At 39.2% G+C, this 15,324-nt stretch overlaps 1 protein-coding gene across 1 annotated transcript in view; it reads right to left on the minus strand.

Annotated features, from left to right (window-relative positions):
• Window positions 1-15,324, minus strand: part of UNC5C (unc-5 netrin receptor C) — a 407,419-nt gene that overhangs the window by 102,216 nt on the left and 289,879 nt on the right.

The raw sequence follows: 15,324 nt of genomic DNA on the forward strand, positions 1-15,324 counted from the left end.
AAACCCGTGTCCCCTGCATCGGCAGGCGGACTCGCAACCACTGCGCCACCAGGGAAGCCCTAAAATATTTTTAACGGTCATATTTTTTTACCTAACAGCATTCCACTGAATTGTCCTAAAGACACCTTCTATTTGCACCTATCCAGATTCACCTACATTAAATCTAACTTAATACTCTCTCGTATGTTATTTTTTTAGGCAACGTGGTACATGGCAAGGATGCTGAGCAATGGGATACAGATCTTCACATTGTGAGACAGATCTTCACATTGTGAGACCTTGTTAACGTTCAGTCAAGGAAAGACAAATGTAAACAAGATCATCTTAACCTAGCTGAAAAGGAAAAAGATTCAGCTCCGCCTTGCTGAATCTTGCATTCAGATTTGCATTCACTAGTCACTTCCTCCACCTCTTAGGCTTTTTCAGGCCCCAGTCATCAATGAATTACTCAATATTGTTGTGATCTTCCTTAATCACAGCAGATGATGTATGTGTTTAAAAAACACAAACTCGGGTCTTCCCTGGTGGCGCAGTGGTTGGGAGTCCACCTGCCGATGCAGGGGACACGGGTTCGTGCCCCCGTCTGGGAAGATCCCACGTGCCGCGGAGCAGCTGGGCCTGTGAGCCATGCCCGCTGAGCCTGCGCGTCCGGAGCCTGTGCTCCACGGCGGGAGAGGCCACAGCAGTGAGAGGGCCTCGTACCGCAAAAAAAAAAAAAAAGACACCAACTCCTCTCAAAGTTATTCTTTTCTTCTGTCAGGTCACCCACAAACATGTACATCTCCTCCAGCCCCAAAACAAACCACCAACAAAACTACCCACAACAAGCCCACCCCTTCTCATTTATGCTTCTGCATTCTCCTTCCCTTAGTGGCCGAACTGCTTGAAAGAGCAGAATATTCAGCCTCCAGCTATTCCCCTGCCCATTCACTCTGCTGTCTGGATTCACACTCACCACTCAAACTTCACTTTCAGAGGTGACCAGAGACCTCCCCAACTGCCCAGTCCAAGAGCATTTTCTCTCCCTCTGCTGTATTCTTGCCACCTATCTGTTCTTTCTCAAACCTCTTTCACTGGTCCCTTCATTTCATCCACCATTTTTCACATAGTCCTCCCCAGGGATCTCTCTTTGATTTTTCTCTCCTTTTAATTTTATAGTAGTGGTTCTCAACTTTGTTGAGAATCCCCAGAATCACATGGGGAGCTGTGAAGACCTGCCCATGCTTGGGCCCACCTGCAGAGGGTCTGATTTAATTGGTCTGACAAAGGGCCCAGGCATCAGTGTTTTTAAAGCTCCTCAGGTGATAACGTACAGCCAGGTTTTCAAACAACCAGCCTCTATGCACTGGCTGAGTGATTCCCTCTCATGGCTTCTAACCCTAAACCATTAACTTCAGTCCCAAGTTTTGTTAAACTACATTCACATTTCCAATTACTTTCTAGATACTTCCATCTGAACGCTCAACAAATATGAAAAGCCTGAGGCACTAAACTGAATTGGTCTCAGCATCTCCTCACACTGGTCCTCTCCCTATAACCTTGGTCTTCTTAATTCGGTCATTATCCTCCCATTTCTAAACTCAAAGCTTCTAGTAATCCTCACAGCTCTCTTCAAAATCATTCCATTAAGTTATAGGTTCTACTGGAACTTAGCAGAACCCTACAGAGCAGCGGTCCACAGCGTTTTGGCACCAGGGACTGGTTTTGTGGAAGACAGTATTTCCACGGACGGCAGGGAGGGGAAGGTTTCAGGATGATTCAAGCACATTATATTTATTGTGCACTTCATTACTATTATTATTACATTGTAATATATAATGAAATAATTATACAACTCAACATAATGCAGAATCAGTGGGAGCCCTGAGCTTGTTTTTACTTGCCACCCAGTGACAGGGTTTTGATATGAGTCTGCAAGCAATTGACTTATTATGGTCTCTGTGCAGTCAAACCTCTCTGCTAATGACAATCTGTATTTGTAGCCGCTCCCCAGCAGAGTCAGTGTTTTCCTTTCATGAGCAGCTCTAGCACTCTCTTAAAACCACTTATCATATTGTACTGTAATAATTTATGTAGTTTGTGGACTCCTACCATAAAAGCTCCTGAGAGCACAATTTTACATATATGTATATTATATTTAAAATATGTATTTATAATATATACCTTGTATATGTATATATGATACATACAATATGATACATTTTGAACAATATATTTTGTATGCACAGAATCAAGCATAATGCCCTAGCAGAGATGTTCAAAAATGTATTGTTTATCTAATGCATATTTGTTGAACATCTACAATGTGGTCTCACTATTTCTGGTACCTGGGATGCATAAATAAACCAAACAAAGACTGTTCTCAAAGTGATTCTCAAGAGGAAAAAACCAATGTATAAACAAATAAACAATGTATAAACAAATAAACATACTGGATAATTTCAGTGGTCTTAAGGTCTAGAAAAAAATAAATCAGCATTATAGAGTGCTTTAGATCAGGAGTCAGAAAACTTTTTCTGTAACGGACTATATATATTTAATATTTTAGGCTTTGTGGGCCACATGGTCTCTGAACAAAAACCACAGACAATATGTAAATGAATGAGCATGGTTGTATTCCAATAAATATTTGCTTACAAAAATAGGAGGTGGGCCATATTTGGCGTGTAGACTGTGGTTTGCTAACCTCTGCTTTAGATAACAGGCATGGCTTCTCTGAAGAGGTGACTACACACTAGGACATGAATACCTAGAAAGAGCCAATCCTCAGCCAGAATGTTCCAGGTACAGGGAACAGCACTTGCAAAAGCTGTTGTTTGAGAAGCAGAAACAAAGCCTTCATGATGAAGTGTGGTGAAAGAAAGGATGGATGAATATATAAACAGAGGTATGAGTGAATTTTATCCATAAGGAAAATAAAAACTATTATCCTAAGCAATAAATAAGCATTCCCTCAGTTGAGATATGTTGCCACATTCAAAGAGAAGAAACAAAGACATGACTGCACAGGAAAATAAAAGTCAGTAGGATCTACTCAAAATTAGTTTACTCTGAATATCTATGCACCAAGCACTACCGCAGGTGCCAGAAATTAGGCAAAATGTTTAATAATTATGACTTCTAAAGGTTTAGACAATTACAATGCTGGATTCCATTAATTCTTAGCTATATATATATATTTTGATTTCTAGAAGCTGAAATATTCAGATGACTTCTATGTACTAAGAAGTACTATTTTTCTTAGTACTATTTATCACAAAACTAAAAGCAGTACTATGACAGACAAAAAAAAAGTGACCTGTGAACCTATAGTACATACCAACTAATTTCATTTTAGAAAAATATTTTGGAAAAATTCTTGAACATCAAATATGTTTAAAAATCACCGAAATATTCTTTATTAACGGACCTGAAGTTGAGTTTAATTTCTCTTTTACATTGTAAAATTCTAATTATTTTAAGAAGTGTGTGTAAATAGTAACAATTCAAATAAATGTGAGTACTCCACTTTTGGAAAATCAATGAGATGATATAACACTTTTAAAATAAAGAACTTTTCCCAAAAGATATCTTTGGATATTATATGATTTAATTTATGAAAACTGATCAAATAAGGCTACACACAATTTGTGTCATTTTAATGAACTAAATTTCAAAAACATACGGTCAATAAAACATTTTTTGTTGCAGGGTAAAACATGGGCTTTGGAGTTGGCTAGACCTGGCTCTGTATTCTGGCTCCCCCACCTGCTGAGTCTGCAGCCTTGTAGGCTCTAAGTTCCTAGAATCACAATCCTGACCTGTGCAAAGGGAGAGACCATCCCTCCCAGGGTTGTAGGAGGATTTAATATGGAAGGTAAAGCACTTAGAATTAGGAGACAGTCAATAAATTTAATTTAATTGCCTCTTCCCTAAGTTAATCCCAAACAGAACTATATCTGCATGAAATGTATTTTATTTTATTTTATTATTTTTTTTTTTTTTGCAGTATGCGGGCCTCTCACTGTTGTAGCCTCTCCCGCTGCGGAGCACAGGCTCCGGATGCGCAGGATCAGCGGCCATGGCTCACGGGCCCAGCCGCTCCGCAGCATGTGGGATCCTCCCAGACTGGGGCACGAACCCGTGTCCCCTGCATCAGCAGGCGGACTCTCAACCACTGTGCCACCAGGGAAGCCCGTGAAATGTATTTTAAATGTTGATGATTCAGTGTTCCTCAGTCTTTATTAAGAAGTACATACCTCTATATTCATAATACCAATCAGGAAAAAAAAAAAAAAAACTGGGAGAAATCTTTCAATTTTCCACTACATAGGACTACTGGTATGGGTTTATGAGGCTTCATTCACAAACCTCTCTTGGTGAGGAACGTTCCTCTTTATTTACAAGCTCAATCCCTCCTAGTGTATGTACCAGAAGAGATGTCATATTTCTAGCCACCCTATAAGAGGACTGCTTCCCAGCTCTTATACTATAAGGACAGTAAGAGGAAAAACTGTTTAGAAATTCCTCCAACAGTGAGGTCTTTCAGTCCTAGTGATGCCTTCAGCCTGGCACAGAGTTCTGAAAACCCCAATATGATTTTTTTAAAATTTTTATTGGAGTATAGTTGATTTACAATGTTGTGCCCAATATGATTTTATTAATGAAGATGAGTGAGTCCCAATTTCATTATAAGTTTTAGGACTAGAGTATACTGACCCCATATTGTGTGTTCCCAGAAAAGGTGTGTAAAACTGCCATCCCACCCTCTGTGTGGTGTGATTTAAGGATCAACTTTTTTTTTATGGCTCTTACATGCATGGTTTTATAGTTTTACTGCTACTGATATTTTATAAAATTCAGAACTATTGGCTATATAAGGGCTGTCAGGGGAAGAGAAGTTTTGCAGAAAAACATGGAGATCATTTTTCAATGGCTCAGGCTTGCATAATCTCTTCTGAGCAGCTCCTTGAGCATTCAACAACATTCATGTTTCAAAATTTCTATCATCTTTTCCCTGAATACTTTATTGTTCATTTTAAATTTAATTTTTGATTTATATCATCAGCAAACACAGAGAAAAGTAGATTAACATTCCAGATGGGGTAAATAATCCCCACATTTAATCTTGACTTCCTATACTCACTTTCTCACCTTTATTCACTTTCCTCCTCTCTTTCTGATTAAACATCATAAAACTAGGCTACCTAAAACAGATTCCAAAACTCCCAATGTTAAGAGTACGTAAAGTGGGGGACCCATTTACACAAGACAACTATTTTCCAAAAATTACTTATATCCAGAATTTATTTCTTGGCTTACTACTAAAATTGTTTAAAACCTACCTCTGTTCATGTTTTACTATTCAAAAATAAAAGACAAATATTGGGGGCAGCATGATGTAATAAAAATAAATCAACAACCACATCCACTTCCTTGTTGCCTCATCCCTTCCAACCCCCTGGGCAAAAGGAACATATCACAGGATGATTCATGTATTAGGGGCTTTCTAGAAATGTCTGGCACTAGTATTAGCAAGCACAACTATTTCCAAATATATTAAATGTCTGCTCAGTTGTTCCTTTGTTTTAAGTGTCATAGTAAGAAAAAAGAATTTATAATCTGAAATTCATTCTTCTTTTCTGGCCAACTGTTTATAAAAAGAACAATAGTGACAATATATTTGGAACCACAATAATATAGACATTATAAAAACAATGATAATGTTTTACTTTTAGATGACAAAAGTATATAATTTAATATTATCAAACATTAGGAATGTAAACCATATTTGCTAGAGTGCATATACTTTAAATTCTAAACTAAACAAAAAGCTTTATCCGAAAAGTGGTTAGGATACGTTTTGACTACCTTCAAGAAGGCTAATGTGTTGGTTACATAAGTCTCTTCTCCACACTGCCAGAGTCAACACAAGAGTACAGGCTTTACTCACATTATGAAATAATTTGGCTACAACTACTTCTCTCTAAACCCCTGCCAAGTATGAACCGCAAATACCAATGGAACAAAAGAAGCAAAATCAATTTTTTTCCATTAATCAGAAAGCTCCAAAGTTAAGACACAGGGAGACATATAAGCAGAAACTGTAACAAATTATAAATCCAATGGTGATTTACACATGTTTACAATACCTTTGATATAATCCTATAGGCTCAATTTTGTGATTTCTTTCAGTGTGATCTTTCATATCAATTAAGCTGAATTCTTTTTGAAAGGTGTAAATACTTCTTAAGACCTTGTTTCTTTCTGTAGTTCAAGGTAAATGACAAACCTGCATTTTACTGATGAGGAAATGTAAATTTATTTAAAAAAAAAAAAAGGAAAGACAGACCACTTAAATTCTTTGCAGAGATCCTTCAGAGATAGTCAGACTTCAGTCAGGAAATTGCTAACAAGGAGAGGTGCTCAGACCCCCAAGTAGCTATTCTCACCCTTTGCCCTTTTGATACATGAACTTGTTAACCATGTGACTGGCTAAGGAATCTAATCATATATGTCAATAATAAAGAGCAAAGCACCTTGCAGTTTTCTATTCTACTCCCCTGTGAAAGACAGATGTGTTGCATCTAATTATTAACTGATTGGTATCTGGAGAAACATTAACATAATTGGCACATTTGTTCTAATTAACAAAGGGAAATTGCCACATACCACCCAATATGAAAAGTGAGTGCAGCAAGCATTAGCCAGAAAAATCCATGTCAATCAGAAAGGTTACTCTGCTAAACTTCAAACTGGAGTCCCTCAAGTCCCAACACTGAGGTTGAAAATGACACAACAGAGTTGAGAAGCACGTGTACACCTAAGGGAACAGAGATTCAGCCTAGAATTGTTGTATGCAGGTGCCTTAATCAAATAAATGGGAAAAACAATTATGGGGCAATTATCAAATGCACACTCAGCCAAGCCAAGATTCTAGAAGAAGCATTAGCTAGAAGCTGGGAGTCGGCCAAGTTTTACTGGATGGTTTAGAAGTCACAAGTTTGAAGCTTTTCCTGTATTCGCTTGTTTTAACCTTGCCCTTTAGACCGGTGTTTCTCAAACTTTGTTGCAGTTTAGAATCACCTGCGGAGCTATTAAAAACCTATTAAAAATAGTGATAACACAGGCTGCATAAAATCCTATTAAATCAGTATCTTTAGCGTGGGCTATAAGCATCAGTATTTTCTAATGATTGCCAGGTGATCCAATGTGCATCCTAGTTTGAACACTGTATTGCAGACTGGTTGATAATTTTGCTGAAATGCAGATTCTGATTAAGTGCCCTGGATGGGGCTTGAGATTCTACCTTTCTAAGAAGCTCCCAGGTCAAGTCAGTACAGATAATCTATGCATCGCACCTTGAATAGTAAAGCCTTCACAATGCTAAAAGATACCTCTAGCTAATAAGCCTTCTGTAGACTTTCACCAGGTAGGATTTAGCTCCATTGCTTCAGAGTTCGAAATCACAAAATCATTTTCTGCTGGTGTCTCACACTGACAACAGGTGTCTCATATGACCAACCAAGAAACTCTTCATTATAGAATGCAAATGAATGTTATTTACCCATTAAACTTGTGGGTGAAAAGTATCTTAAAAGACAAGAATCAAAACGCCATTAAAAAAAAAAAGAAAAGTGTACAAAGAAACTCTCCCCGACCCCAGGTCTATTGTGGAGACACTGCTCTAGATGCTGTCTCTTGTCAAGAATAGAAGGCTACTTTGTTTATGCAGCTATTTGCTTCTCAGATTGGCAACAGCCGTAAGACACTCATTCACTTCTGCATTGACCACTGTCCAATATATTTTGTGCCTTTCAGTAGCTTTGTGAAAGTATTTGTATTTTTATACTGTAAAAATTGGACTTCAAGCAAGTTGAAATTATATCTTAAGTCAACTGTACCCCCCCCAAAAAAATAGCCAAAGGATAAAAAAAAAAAAGCAAGTAAAAATGAAACCATGTCCCACAGACTTAACAGAAGCTGATAACTAATAGAAATTCTTGAGCTTATCTTACAGAACCGCAGATACGGCAACAGCTTGTCCAAACCCCTTTGCTTGTAAACTCCTTCACTGATTAAGCCCGTTTTAGTATTTCTTTCTTTTTTCACTTCTTTAATCACATACCTCCCCAGCTTCCATTCAGTCCAGCTGTTCCACAGGAACTTGAAGTCAGCTCTTGACCAGTGCGAGCGGCTAAGGCTGCTTGGGACCCCTGACCCTAAAGCTGGGCCTGAGGCCAGTTTTTCAGGCGATGAGTGTCCTGTAGACTTCAAAAGCCTGGAAACGTACCCTCGGCTCGCGCTGGGAGCCTCCATCGCGAACGGGCAGCAGCGGCGCACGGCGATGCGCCTGCGCAATACGCCCGTTTCCTCCTCTCTTCCCACCTCCAATCAGCTTTCCCCAGCCTAAGACCGCCTTGGTTATCCCATAAGTATCCCAACACCCCTGACGTCAGGGAGGCGGAGCTAAGACTTGTTCTCCATCTTCTTAATTGGCTGCCTTGTGAGGAAACTCCTCTCAGCTGCAAACCTCAGCGTCTCAGAAATTGGTTCACTGCAAGTCTGGCGTAGGGACGTGGTTAGTAACCTAAGAGAAACTGGAGTGACATTTTGCTCAGTTGTTGCAACTTCTGCAAAGGGAAAGAATTTTTTAAGAAAGGGATGTTGTTTTCCTGCTGGGGAAACACCTCCTTAATTGCACATATGTCTGGCTCATTGCTTTTGAGAGTTGAATGTGTGCAGACCACGCTGTAGAGGTGAACTTGTATTGAAATCTGAAAACTTAAGATTTCTAAAGCCTTAAATTCAACTATGAGGAGATGAAAAGCACGTTGATAAGTGAATTAATAGTGACAACCATCAAAAGAGCCCAAAGTAGAATGACTCAATCTGATAATATCTTACAAGGGAGAAAAATGGCACTGAAATATCCTTAAAATGCTAAATTTTCCAGGGCAAAAGGACTATAAATTGATTAGTCCTGAGATAGTTCCTAACTGGTCTTTACTATAAACTTGTCTTTCAGGTTAAGTAACTCTCAGCATTTCCTCATATTTAGCAATTAAGGGTGTTGGGACTCTTGCTAAATCTGACTGCCTTTAAAAAACACTGGCTTTTTGCTCTTTTTGTTATGACTGTCATTTTTCATCCACAATCAGTTTACAATAAATAGTGCCTCTAGGCATATGAAGAATCATTGAAATAAATTTCAAAAGCAAAGAACTTACCCAAGAAAAAACCTTTTTTTTCATGAAATAAAGGCTGTGGAAATAAAAGACCCTCCTGCCCTGCAATTATGTACTCAGGCTAGGTCACTGCCTGTTGCTGAAGCATCACTGAGAGAGAAAGAATGTATCTGAAAACAGTTGAAGTCTATTGACCACTGATTTTAGGCCATCTAAGAAAAGCTCACTACTGGGTTTGCTGACCGTTAGCATGGAAGATTTCACTTTCTTCTGAAGGACCAAATATTTTCTAGATTTTATTCATTTAATAAAATCAGATGTAAAATCCAAGTTCAGAACTTTCTCTTCCCACAGGAATTAAAATATATCCTTTATTTCTCCACCTTCCTCTCTCTCTTCTACTTCTACCCTAAGACCATCAACTATCTTCTCTTTCTTGAAGTAAGGCAAGATCTCCTCAATGGTGTCTCTGTTTCCATTTTTACACTTCTAAAATCTATACTCCCTAGAGCAGCAAGAATGATCTTTGAAATAAATATATATCAGGTCATGACAATTCCTTACTTACAATCTCCAATGACTCTGCATATATTCAGAAACAATTCCAAATCCCTTACCATTACCACGTGTTAGTCCCCAAGCTCATCCTAGCCCTTTGACTGAAGGGCTTCCTGCCCTCCTGATGGCTCACTGTGTCTCAGAGACACTGGCCTCCTTTTTAAACCATAACCACATTCTGAGGTATTCTGCTCCCCTACCTGGAGCTTCCTGACCCAGATCTTTTCAAGTCTGGCTGTTTCCTGTCATTCAGATCTCAGCTCAAATGTTATTTCTTCAGATATAGATTCTCCTTAAACTTTAAAGTGACTCCTGATCACCAACAACCGTCAACCTCTCAGACATGACCTTGTCTTATTTCTTTTAACTTGCAATTATCTGACAATATCTTGCTCTTTTATTTCTATTCTTGTTTATGGCTTTGTTACCCTTTAGGGACTTTGACTGACATGTATCTCCTTCAACTAGAAGAGTATCCAGCACACGGTGAGTGGACAATTAATACTCCTTGAATAAATGAATTCATGATTAAAAATAAAAATGGGGGGCTTCCCTGGTGGTGCAGTGGTTGAGAGTCCACCTGCCAATGCAGGGGACGTGGGTTCGTGCCCCGGTCCGGGAGGATCCCACATGCTGCGGAGCAGCTGGGCCTGTGAGCCATGGCCGCTGAGCCTGCGCGTCCGGAGCCTGTGCTCCGCAACGGGAGAGGCCACAACAGTGAGAGGCCCGCATACCGCAAAAAATAAAAATAAAAACGGGATTTTGTACTGTAGGCTCAAAGGAACCACTGTGTATATGCAGAAGTCAAGCCACAAATCTATTATAAATCAGAGGTTTATTATTTATTCCTGTTTAATTTTATTATAATTTTTAACTTGGTTCACAAAGTTATCTGTGCTTGTGGTGCTCTCTGTGCATAACTATTAGAGGCATATTATTTACATTGGCAGAAAAACATATCAAGTGACCAAAATACAGAGATGACGTTGGCAAATATTGACTGGACCAATGCAAAGCTTGCAAGCTGACTACCAGTCAGGGAACCTGATACTTGTGGCAAACCTGTTTGTAAGGCTGATACTCATCTCATAAGCAAAACCCCTTCTTGTTGCTACACACATGGTAGGAGAAAATTCCTGCAGATATCACCGGGCACTGAAAGCAAGGTCTCCCTCCAAATTAGTATTCAAACTCTTCTTTTCTCTGTAAACCTTTTTTGTCTGCAAGGAATATAAAGCACAGCTTGGGAGAAAATGCACCTGCACGGAAATGCGTCGACATGAAGTTCCAGTTATGAGGGAAGGGCCGCAAAACATGCACTCCTCTCATGAAACAAAATGTTCACTGGCCATATTAATAATCAATTAGATGGAGAGCTACCTGATGCTGTACATCTGGTGAGGCTTCCAGCTGCCAGCAGCTTTTTCCCCTGATAAAGCTGATGCTGCTTTAAAAAAATCTCTTTCCTGTTTAGCAAGACTAAACTCAGCAAAATCATCTATTCTTTTGCACTTCACCCCATATTTTCCCACTGGCTAATTAGAGATGCAAGTGTGGATAAGTAAGATGATGGTTTTTAAGCACAACTGGGTCAATATGTTGAACACTGTGCCCTGTTCCTCCAATTAGACTCCTATGAGAAATAGTTCGATTATAATTAGAGGAGCAATTACCCCCTTGTTTAAGGTGAAACAAATCACAGGTTTGTTTTAGTGAAAAATTCAGCTTTGCTCCTTCTGCCATGCCAACAAATCTTGTATCCACTGATGTTCTGATACCAGCACTCTCCAAAAGAGATAATCTGATGAAATAAAGCATCTCTGAGTATATTTCTGGCTCACCATATGACAGCAACATTTTCCAGGCATAAACTAAAATGAGCAAAGAGGGGTTCATTTCATAGAATGCTGCTGTTATGCCACTGGAGCAACCCAGCACCCGTGCACAGGCATATTAATTTTTCTGGCTTCTTTGGGGAGATGGTGGGTTTCTGCCAAAAGGCAGGCAAATGCCTCCCCAGACATGGGAGCAAAGCATTGTATTTTTGGCTTGATCCTAGCAAAAGAGGTATTAAAAATACTGAGCAGGGCTTCCCTGGTGGCGCAGTGGTTGAGAGTCTGCCTGCCGATGCAGGGGACGTGGGTTCGTGCCCCGGTCTGGGAAGATCCCACATGCCGCGGAGCGGCTGGGCCCGTGTGCCATGGCCGCTGAGCCTGCGCGTCCGGAGCCTGTGCTCTGCAACGGGAGAGGCCACAACAGCGAGGGGCCCGCATACCGCAAAAAAAAAAAAGAAAAAAAAATACTGAGCAATACCATTTTAGAGTATTTCTGGGATTTATTATTCTTTCTTTCACGTAGTCTACTTTTCATTTAAATATAACTATTATTAACCTGTCCTACAGTCCTTGAACTAAAGTAACTCTCAATGGCTTTTTATTCCCATCTAGTGGGTCAGAAGCACTAGACTGATAGATTCCCTTACTCCACCCTCACTGACTTCTCTCAGTATGAGTCTTCAGAGGTGACAAACATCCTTTCTCTGAGAAGTTCCATTTCCTGAGGGGTGGAGCCTCTGTGTCACATCCAACAGGGACTCTTTATTTCATTTAGTTAAATATACTTAGAGAATCTACTATGCAACCTACAGTCTGCTGGTGTTAGAGAGAAACATGAACAAAAATCCCGTTTTGTTCCTTATTTCATCCCAGTCTAATCAGGTACGACAGTAGTAAACAGATACATTTAACACAGATAATAGTTGGAGCTGTAAAAAATCAGGGCACCTAGGGGCTGATGTTCAGGCAGTTATACTGGTTCCTTCATACCAGATGTCAAATACTGAATAGTTCTGCATCCGCTACTTAATAACGACATATTTTTTTTCTTAACCAATGAGTCCTGAGAGTTTTTAGTCAACACTGCTACCACCTGGAGAGATAGCAGGTAAGGAATCCTGGGTTGGCCTCTTCCTCCTCTGACACTTTCTTTGTCCCTCTCTTTCCTTTGGCTTGGAAAAGGAGAACTACCAACAGTAGCCCCAGCCCAAATTTCCTCTTTGGGAGAAAATATGAAGTCTGGTCCAATGTCTTGGGTCCATTATGACTAAACGGACAACTTGAAAAATCTGAGTAAGGACAGCAGCACATCAGGACTTGCTGTAGATATTCACGTTAACAAGTCCTTTGTAAAGTAAATATGTTACATAAATAAGAGCATTTCCTGGTTTTAAAGCTCAAACGTTATCTCCATTTAGAGCATTTATGGACTCTAAACAAAGTAACTGGCTAGAAAACACAGGAGGGCATCTTTGTGATTCTTCACAGGGCAGAAGCTTCATCTCTGCATACCCCACAGCGCCCAACAGAGCTGCACTGTGCTCAGTGACCACTCTGAATTCAAGAGGTCGAACTGAGTTTTCTGTGAATCAATAGGTGATATAATAATAGCACTAATAATGCTAGTGAGTGCTTCTACATGGTCTAAGTGATTTGCATATATCTCATTTAACCTTCAGCTACATTCTGGAGAGACACCATTCATTATTATCTCCATTTTGTAATTTAATTGAGGAAACTTAGATACTGAGAGCTGAAATACCTTGCTTAAAGTCCAAGACTTAAATAATGGGGACACTTGAGTTTAAACTTAGAGTTCTGTAAGGAAATTAGTTTAACTTTCTGTAGCAGAAATTAAAGCCAAAATAGGGGAGAAAATTAAATGTTATTTATTACCTCAGATATGCCTGTGCCATTATTTGCACCAAAGGTGATGCTTCTGTAACTTAAGATTAGTAGAGCTCTTTGGAAACCTACTGACTTTTATGGGAAGGAAATTATTGTCTCCTGATATTCTGCAAAGAATGAACTCGACTACTTATTCAATGATGCTAGATATATGCTTATTAAACAAAGATAAATTGAATCAGTCAACTGTGTATTTGTTGAGCGTTTACTGAGTTTTTCAGATTCATTTGCCTTGCATACAAAAGAAGCATAAATCCTTGTCAGCATGGCCTGATGTCTTAAGGACTGATTTTGTTTATAGTAAAACATGAGAGTTTTACCTGCTGGTTTCCTTTTAAGATCAATATTCCATTTTATGCTATTTTCATGCTTTTAAATTCCTCAAATAAATAAAATATTAAATGATGACTATATATATCATTAAATTAAAATAATCTTATAATCCCTTAACTCACCACGTTACATTTCATCCCTTTCTTCTTTAATTTATCTGCCCCTCTTGAGCAAATGACAGTTGTAACGTGTCACGTTAAGGTATTCATTAGGTTTCTGATCTTGGTGATTCTAAGGGTGCTGAAAATAATCAACACAGGAGTTTATTAGCCTGCTCTCAAGCATGTGTGTTTGATCTCTCTCTTGACTTCAAAAAAAAGAAAAAATATTCACATTATAGTTCTGTGCATGTCAAATGTGTATATGATTTTTGAGCTTGCCAAGTGTTAATTGGTCTCTTCCCCAGTGATGATACAGATAAAATTCACAGCCAATTAGTTTGCATTCTTGAATCTTTACTCCTTGACAAAGTGAACCACTTTGCTGAGGAGACCAAAAAAATGAAGAAGTTACAGAATCTCCTCACTGAAAATCTCTGCAGGGATTTGCTCTCTTTAAGAAACATAAAGTCAAGAAGAGTCTATGGATACCTATGTTACTCAGGATATGTTTTGGTCTTCAAGGTAGTTTAATGGTGGAGGTTTGCATTAGAATTTTAGAAATACAGTTAAGGAGACAGATGCACTTATTGTCCTAAGTGAAAGGAAATATTGAATAGAGAAGAGCTGCCTACTTTATAATCATAATAAATCACATTGTGTGTCAGTGTTGGAAGATAAGGTTTTGGAGTGGCTGGATAAAACAGCAATAATCATACAAAGTCTCTGATACAGTGCTAGAAAGTGCCATGGGATGCCAGGAACAAGGCAAAAAACAGCTCTCTTCTTTCAAAGAAAAAAGGAAATTTCATTAAGAGTGCCACTTAGAGTCTTTGCATTGATACATTGGAGATATGGATGACTCTGACAGAAAAATGGGCATTTTATTGTTTGGTGCTAATAAAAAGTCATGGTATAAATCTGATTTGTAATATTTCATTAACTATCAATAGGCTTTGTTTCACCAAAAACAGAAAATGAAAATAAAGAGCTAATGGAAAGCTTACAGGATGAAACTAACTGACATTCCTCAAACATGTTTTTTTTTTTTTTAAATTTTTTTTTTTAACCCCACATTTGTTTATTTATTTATTTTTGGCTGTGTTGGGTCTTCGTTTCTGTGCGAGGGCTTTCTCTAGTTGTGGCAAGCGGGGGCCACTCTTCATCGCGGTGCGCGGGCCTCTCACTGTCCCGGCCTCTCTTGTTGCGGAGCACAGGCTCCAGACGCGCAGGCTCAGTAGTTGTGGCTCACGGGCCTAGTTGCTCCGTGGCATGTGGGATCTTCCCAGACCAGGGCTCGAACCCATGTCTCCTGCATTAGCAGGCAGATTCTCAACAACTGCGCCACCAGGGAAGCCCCCCAAACATGTTTTTATTCATGGTGTGTGGCTATGGCTTTTAGGTATGTCCATAAATATATCACAG

Source organism: Mesoplodon bidens, assembly GCF_964165515.1.
Source record: "Mesoplodon bidens genome assembly, chromosome: 1".
Lineage (NCBI taxonomy): Eukaryota > Metazoa > Chordata > Mammalia > Artiodactyla > Ziphiidae > Mesoplodon > Mesoplodon bidens.